The sequence below is a fragment of the Lathamus discolor genome, chromosome Z, assembly GCF_037157495.1.
Source record: "Lathamus discolor isolate bLatDis1 chromosome Z, bLatDis1.hap1, whole genome shotgun sequence".
NCBI classification, from domain to species: domain Eukaryota; kingdom Metazoa; phylum Chordata; class Aves; order Psittaciformes; family Psittacidae; genus Lathamus; species Lathamus discolor.
The window spans coordinates 11,822,437-11,831,621 of NC_088909.1; positions in this window are offsets into that span (position 1 = coordinate 11,822,437).

Genomic DNA, 9,185 nt, shown 5'->3' on the forward strand with positions numbered 1-9,185 from the left:
CATTCACTTCTCTTGCAGCTCCTCCCAGCTATCCTGTTGTTTTCTTAAATGTTGATGTCTCAATTTTGCTTCTACTTTTACACGTTTATTATTTCAAAACTGGCAATTCCCATGTTCTGCCTTTCACTGTAAAACATGGGTAGTATCCGAGGTGTTACTCTCTTCACATTCAGGATTTCACTGCCTCTTGTTACATGACCTGCTGAAATATTTTTTGATGATTCCTTTCTTAAATCTTCATTCATCACTGTAGTTCCCCGGCCACCTCAGTTTTCCACTTCCTTTGCAAACTACTGAACCACAGTGTAACTGTTGCTTCTTACTGCTCTGATCAAGTAGCGACCACGAATCTTGTAACTGTTCAATTTTCAATTTTCATGTGAAATTTGAATCCTATGTTCTTATGCAGCACAACTGCCCAACTGTACCTCAGTCCAAGTTTCACCACAGCTCTCTTCAATTTTGTTTCCCCCTTGCTGTCATTTTTTATCATAGTCCTTGCACTATTTGATTTGTCTCCAATCCCTCCAGATGTTAAACCTTGAAGATCTTCAATTTTATTTGATCCAAACCCAAAGTCAGCAGGATTTTGCTGGTTTAACATCCCAGATCAACAAGCATTCTTCTCATACTTAAATATATCTGTGAAAGAATGTATAGGCTCAAGTAATCAATACCATAATCAATAACGTATTAATTCTAGTTCACAGTACTGACAAACTATGAATGTAACATCACTGCCTTCCTACTGATTCCACTTTCTGAAGTGCTGATTTTATTACCTGTGATTAATGTGCTTGTTGATTACATAATGTAAATTCCATTTACTTTCTTTTGTAACACTTTATTCTAAAATTTTGAGATGTTCTTTCTCATTTAATTAACCTTCAAGTTTATAAATTACCTGCCATTCATATTTTCTTTTCATAGATTCCTTTGGTGCCAACACTTCCTTCTTCTTTCCCTAGGATACACACCTCAGAGAGTTTTAGAGTTCAAACTATTCTTGTAGCAGATTATGCAAATTTATGACACATAAGAAAGGTTTCCAGGCCAAAGTCCTAATTCTAATCTTCAAAGACCACAGGATGGGTCTGTAGCTGTTCTAGGAGTTGCTTGTCTCTCCATAAGCTGTGCAACAGCTGACCACTACATTACAGGGACAGTAAGGCCTTGTCTACACTGAAAAGACCAACTGATTTCATTGTAGAGGGCAGGAGGAGGATTTGGACCTGGAAGTTCAATAGTTAAGACAGCTGTTTCTTTGACAGCTGATAGCTGTCATACCAATTTCCCTCAAGATTAATTTTAAGGCAGCTCTAATGTAGATGGAAGTGATGATGTAGAATCAAAGCAAACCCATAAACTAATGGAAGACAGATAGTATGAACATAGCGGTGCTTTAGCTCTTGCAAAATAGACGTCTTAAACACATTCTTATTCCAAAAAGGCCAAAGGCTATCATAGCGAGGGATGACACCCTTTGGGGCTGAGAAAGGGCATTTTAGTAATGGATATTCTGTAATTAACGGAGATAAATTTTGTGACTGATAGGAAAAATGGTGGATTTACCATTTTACAAATGCCAGTCTCTATTAACAACAGCTGCACAATGACCTACTTATAAAAAAGACAAGTGAAAATTCCATTTTGGAAGACAGCTGCATAGAAATTAATATTTCCAAATGAATGTGGAGAGCCTAAATACTACTGCCTCAGGCACTTATGCCAGAAAGGTTAAGTGGCACATTTAATAGATAATCTCTATGATTAATTTATCAGAAAGAACCAAGTGGCTAATTTCCCCTAATTGAAATTTTCTGGCATGATAAAAAAATTTCATATATAATTCCACCTCCACTTAAGTCCATTGTACTAACCTATTTTGTTATGTAAAAGCAAACAAAACTACAGACTTCTGTTTTCTGCTAATGAAACAAACTACATGAGTGACCACAGAGAAAGCAGCAGAATGGATTCTTCTGAATAATAATAGGACCAGACTTACAGATCCAGTAGTATGTTTCAAATACAAGCAAGAAGCCAGATTTGCAGAGAGCTTCACAAGCAAGTTTCACCAAGCTTTTGGTTTTAGGAGTAGGAGAAACCCAAATGCACACTCACTACATGAACTGGTTGGAACAGGGCTCACTCAGATCAGCAAAGAAACATACTTTTTTTGAGACTGGAGGAGGCTTTGGGAAAAAAAAACATATAACAACCTAAGGCCAGGACTGACTGTCAATGTAGCAATTCTGAAATATTTGACCTGATTGTTTATACCTACATTTTAAAGTATTTCTAATAAACTAAGTGCTCTAAATTTTTAAGAAAAGGGCAGTTTGCAAGGAGAAGTAATCTTTTTACTCAGACTGTGATAGTCAGATACAAACACACAGAGCAAACTTTACGGTAAGGATAGACAGGAAGAAATTGCTCTGAATTAACTTTGATAGGTAAATTAGTTAAAAAATTTGAGGGAGGAAAAAAAGCATACCTGGCATCTGCAACAGTGGAGGAAACTTGCAAGGAGAGAAGTAATGCGGGTCTTATCCAGAACAGCAGTTACATGTTTCCTTTGGGCCATGAAGTAGCATGTGTGTGGAAAATATTGATATATGGTCAATGTCAATGTCTCCATTATATCCATGTTTTTTCTGCCCTGTCATTTTTGTTCCTGGGTTTGTCTTCTCAGAATACTTTTAAAGACTTTTCTGATGGTCAGGACAGCAACCACAGGTGGTGATTGTTTAAGGCTCCTACTGCTAATTCTTTCTATGTTTTATTGCTTGTCTATTTGAATTCATTAATGTCTGTAGTAATTTTTTGGTTTATTTATTTGCATGGTTCAGTTCATATAGTCCTCATAAGGGCTTTTGGTTCATCTTTGGCTTAGATAAAACAAAAGTTTAGAATCTGCATGTTTAGAAAACATGGATATTGATGGATCTTGAGCAGAGGTATCAGCTCTTGAACCCAGCATACAGGTGCATGGCACTTCTGAAACTTGCTGCAGAGCATCTCAGCTTGGCAGCACTGGAAAAGCAAACCTCTACATGATTCTCTAAGGGCTTCCTAATGAGTTGCTGGAACTGGAACTCCATATGCTTGATTCCAGATCTCACACCATATCTTTTGCACTAAAAAGTATTGCTGTTGAATAGATTTATGATACACAAACATTTCTTGGCTAGAAAGTAGAGCTGTGTTTTTAATACGCTTTTTATCTGTCACAGGTTTTACAGGTTTTAAAACTCATGCAGAGAAATTTTGCAGATTCCACTTCCTTCTCTTCCCTCCTTGGAGGCATGGGGAAGAATCTTAAATTATCCTGCTACAGACCTGCCTGGTCTTCACAGAATTAGGCCTGGGTAGTAGCGTCAGATGCAGAAGAGGGCCTGAACAGTCTGGATCAGAGCTGGGAGCCAGAGGCCCCCTGTCCTGTCCTGTCTAGCCACTTCCCCAGCAATGCAGCAGTACAGCGCAAATGCCCTGCCAAGGACGCGCAGCTTCTTGGCAGAAGAAAACAGAAATAATCTACAGCAAGTCAGTGTGGCAGTTAATCGACCAAGGCTCGGTAGCAGTTCTCCTGAAGCTTTCCTAGGCAGTTACCAACAGATGGCAGTACTGCACTGAGGAATCGGTATCTGTATGCGGGTGTATGGACTTCCTTTCCCCTGCCCTTCCCAAGGAATTTCAGAATGGTTACTACCTTGTTTTAAACTTCTCTCATTCCTCGCAGTGTTCAAGGCCAGGCTGGAGGGGCTTTGAGCAATCTGGTCTAGTGGAAGGTGTCCCTGCCCGTGGCAGGGCTCTGGAACTAGATGAGCTTTAAGGCCCCTTCCAACCCAAACCACTCTATGATTCTATAATTTCTTCTAAAACGTAATTATGTGAGCCAAAATCCCGATAACACTGTCAAGATAAGAACATCAACTGTACTATGGTGGGAAAGGGAAAAATATTTCCAATTATGTCAGAGGCCTGGTCCATAATAGAGGTATTTTCTCTAAGTTTCTTATTACTGGTAGCTTTCCATCTATGAAAAAGGGAGCCAGCAGTATAAATGAGCATTAAACCACTGTATTTTAATTAATTGGCATTCTAAAAAGAGTAATGGCAATAAGTCTGAAACACAGGTAGGAAATGGTCTATCTCAGAGACACAAAAATTGTCAAACTAGAGCTTTTTTATATTGGAATTATATTAAGAATTTTACTAAGTAAAATAATAGTTCTGTGTAATTTAATATATTTATTACTGATCTGGAAAGAAAGCAAATATCTGAAAAGGGAGCAACAAAATCTGTAGAGGACAAGTTCTTTATATTAAGTTTAGAGAAGACTAGAAAGAATTTCAAAAGACCCAATTAGTCAACATTATATAGACAGACTAATGGCATGCAACATTCACTTTTGGTAACTACGAAGTATTGTACTATGGAAGCAAAGAAAAGGAGTTATTTATATCATTCACAGCATTCTAAAAAAGCGTATCAGCTTAGAAAACGGGCTGAGGTCATGTTTAGCAGTGGCCAAAACAAGTAAATGAAACGTTGGGATGCATAAGAAAAGTGATAATGAGTAGGTTGAAGAATGTTAGAGAAACCGGTATTGATATCTTCATCTAGAAGGAAGTGTAATGATGCAGTCTGCAAAGATCTTGATAAAGGATACTGCACAGCTAGATGAAATTAAAAGAAGAATGAGAAGAATGAACTGGACCAGTGAAAGGGCAAACTGAAAGAAGCTTAGTTTTTTACCCTTAAAATGAATCAGGCCTAAAAGGCCTGTGATAAAAACCCCATAAAAATTACAGATTACAGAAAAGATAGATTTTGAACTTCAGTCCTTGCTATGGAAATTTGTTGTGAAATGCAAAAATAACAATAAAATATGCATTTAAATATATTACAAAACCTCTTGCTAAGCGAAATCACAGAGACTAACAATTTCGTGAGATTCAGTGGTTAAATTGTTACCAATAATAACTCAAAAGTAGATTTTTTTGAATAAAAATTTGTGGGAAGTATATAAAGATTCCATGCTTCAGGTTTTTAACATTCAAAACAGATTTAATAGTAAGTTGAGATCTCGTATGTGTATCAGATTATTATTATGGGTCTTCTACAACTTTCTCCAAATCATCTGCTGATGGCTTCTGCTGGAAACCATACATTAGGCTAAGTGTACATTAGCTGAACAATTCCTATACCTACACAGTACAAAATTTCTGCAGTGATGATGTTTTTTAATTATACTGAAATCACAAAGAGATTTCAAGCCTGTGCAGAGATGCATTTCAGTAGACCTAACAGTGGCTTCCCAATTTTCACATTATTTACCCTAGCAGGCTACTTTCTGGGAAGAAGGAAGGGAAGGGAAAGGGAAAGGAAAAGGAAAAGGGAGAGGGAAGGGAAAGTGTATACCTAAGTGATGCAAACCTTTACTTTCTTGCAGAACAGCCAGCAATGTCTGTGTTCTTTCCTTGAATATGCAACTGCTTCAAATCCTTAACAATACTACCTGGCTTCTTAGCTATCATATTCGGACTCCTCAGCATCCAACACAAAGCTTCAGGCTGCATTAACATGCTGCTTTGGGTATGACTGAAGTTGTACACAGTCTCTCCCAAAATTGTTCTTGCTCCTTTTGGGCTAACTTGATGGAAGACCCATGGAGATGAATACTGCATAAGCAGTTAACATCTCTGTAAAAACCTGCTAGGGAATACACATGGAAAAGAACCCCAATCTCATCCTTTCTGAAGAGCCTAGTATTTCCATGCTTCAGTTATCAGCCCATAAAATGACTGTAATGCTAATGCTTTACATGAATGGTAACTAGTTAATTAACATTTCTTAAAGTCCTGAAACCTCAGATTAATAGTACTCTGGAGTATAAAGACATAATATTATTTCATTGAGCATTTGTCATTTAAAAAGCTCTATGTCTAAAGCTTTAATCAAACTGTATGATGGCAGCAATTTCCTTTTTGTCACATTTGGGTCTCTTGTCTCTGCTAAGATGCATGTGTAATTAAACTATGCACTTCTTTTGAGAGGAGCACTTGGTCCTACTGTTTATATGATCACAGAAGCCAAACTTAACAGTAGAATCCTACGCTTGAGAGAGGTGCGTAGTTGTTTTAAGAGTTATTTTTAGAAGATACGTTTTCTGAATGAACAAATTGTGACACTATGTAGCTTCTGTTAGCATAGAAAAACGTCTCCTCTTCAGATAACTATTGTTTTGTAAAAGCTACCAAGTCACAGTGTCTCAGTTCTAACAAAAACTGCTATTTTTTGTTGCATAAAACAATTAATGGCTACCAGATTTAAATATGTTTTGGTAGCATAGGAATAAATTAATCTTGGGTACAATTCCTCTATACGCAATGGATTTTAACAAGGCAGGAAATAAATTTATAATACTACAAAAATCAAGGGTATTCTTAGAATAATGAGCAAAGAGCTATAAATCTTCAGTAATGTCCACGGCTACAGAAAAGCTATCAGAGGCTTTAGCAGTGGCCAAGAACACTTGAATAGTACAAAAAAAAAAAAAAAAACAAAACACTTCAGATACATGTCTGTGTAGCTTGAGGCTGAAATTTCATGGTCATTTGGCAACTGTGCCATAAACATTAATAAAAGAACACAGCTTACTTCAATGGCCGCAGAAAGCGGGCCCCATGCAATAGTTTTATTAAGCTGCAGGTGACACTGTAGAGCATCTAACTGCTTGGACTCCAGTGTCTATGCAAAAATATTTTCCAAAAGACCTCTGGGGAAACAAACAAACAAAAAGACAACAAATAGCAGAAGATTGTTACTCAAGCCTCATCATGTGCTTTAGCACATAGCATCAAGAACATTCCTGCATGTACAGCACAAGCAGCAACGCAGGCTGAGGGCACAGCTGCTTTTAAAAGGAGTGGGACTGCTCCTTTTAAAAGCAGCTGAGATTTCTCCTCCATCAGAAAGACTGCGTGATGATGGCCTGCAATTGCTCAGGTTCCACACAGCTGGTTGTGCTAACACAAGCAGATCTGAGCACACATATTCTTTTTGTATATTCTGTGAAGCCAACTGTATGCAGAAAGGTTTTTCTGCCTTTCTTGTGTAATCAATACTGACAGGTAAATTCCTTCTGACATTACATGTAAACTTCACCCAGTCTCTCACAGTTCAGAGTTTCTTTCCCTTTACAAGCAAAGAAGCTGAAATTGGATAATTACTCTGAACAGCAATGGTGCCTCCTCTGATTTTTATATATTCTGTTTACAATTTCAGTAAAGATCTATTTACTAGTTGTCAGCCTGCTCCATTTAAAAGTTACTATTTCTGACTTCAATATGAAAATTAATAAAAATTCAGGAAGTATAATTAATAATTCTGCTAATGAAGTGATGGTCAGGAAGTTTACTCTTTCATAACTGTATTAGTGGTCACATTAGCTGCCAGACATACTGGCAGGAAAAAATACTCATCTAAAAAGAAAGCAAGCAGATATAATTTTTTTTTCCTCATGGAAGGGTAGTAAAGTTGTTAAATTATATATCCCTTTTTGATTATATTCACAGGGAAAGCATTTGCCAAGTTCTCAGAGGAAATCATTGTGCCAGCCTGGTTCGCACGTCTGTGATCAGCCATCCTTGTCTCTTGTTTTTGTAAGGTGAGCCCATCAGTTAGGTAAAATATGGCGCCACTCGAAATACTGGGAAATTAAAGTTGATGTTAGCAGAAGTATGTCAGTTCCCATAACTATTACTTTTTCAAGTAATTGTATTTATTATACTCTGTGTTAGCATTAAATAGTATTCTTATAATGTGCAATTACATAAATATTACACATTGTATTTATTTTGCACATATACCATACAATAGAGAGGAAAGGTCTTAAAACATACTATTTAGAGAAAATGGTATGTATTTCCATATTAAAAATACTTTTAGCAATGGAAATTGTTTAATACAGACATTTAAGTTACTTTGGTTTCTAGAAAAATAAATTTTTTGCAGTCATAGGGTCTGATCTACTCCTGTTAATACAAGATTGCTGCTCATACTAAAAGCCACAGAACCAAGCTCTTAAAATAAATTATTTTAAAACATGGTTACTACTTTAAATGTTCATCATAGTTGCAGTGAATTGCATATATATCTGACACCTAGGAATGTGCAGTATCAAGTAAGAAGCGACTTTAACTGTTTTGGTCACGTGTGTATTAATTCAAAGTTCTAGCAAATTCTCTGAATATGATCTTTTTATTGTAAATCAAGTCCTGAATGGGAAGCAAACACAGCTTTATAGTACCATTCACATGGAATTTTTGGCAGCTGACCCACTGAAGTGGAGTTTTGAGACTTGTGCTTTGCATTGCTATCATTTCTGCCACTAGTTTCCTTCCTCCCCTCTTAGTGAGGCTCCTGCTGGGAATGTAACACACATCACTGGAGTAGGCAGTGATGTGCCAGCCTGCATCTGCTACAAAGCAGCCTAAAAATAAATCCCAATTGGACAATGCCATTTGGTGTAGAGCAGCACATAGTCTAATAATGTAAACCAGGCTGTCAGCAAAGATAAATGATTGTTCAGCTACATGCAAAACAAATCTCAGGGTCTTAAAAAAAAGTCAGAAACAATCCTTTGATATTCATTTATAACCGTAATCTCTCAAGATTTATTGTTATTGCAATTTAATGAATTTGCATCAGTGAAAGCATAATAAGAATGTCTCATCAAAATTTACTATTAATATTTTAAGAAATCAGCCCATTTTGCAGCTTGTTTCAGTTTAAGGAAGTTCTCTGGGAATGCAGATTTTGTTTTAGAAGATGTCTGCCCTTCAGGCTGACATTTTTTCCTGTGCAAACCAGATAAGCCCGATTCTTTTGCTGGTATCTCTTTTAAAATCCCAGTTCCGTAGATGGAATCCTTTCAAGAGGACCCACATGTTAATGTTGTTCTTTTTACAAATTGTTTGAAATACCTGCCTGTGGTTTTGTTTTTTTTTTTTTTTTTTGCTTGTGTGTATTATCAGACTCCTTGAGTTTAAAAGAGTATGATCATGCAGAAAGCGCAAATTACTACAATCCAAATAATTGCAGACACTTACAGATACAACTTTGTACCTCATCCTTCTTGCTACCATTCAATTCTGCCAGGGGGAAACATCTCCAG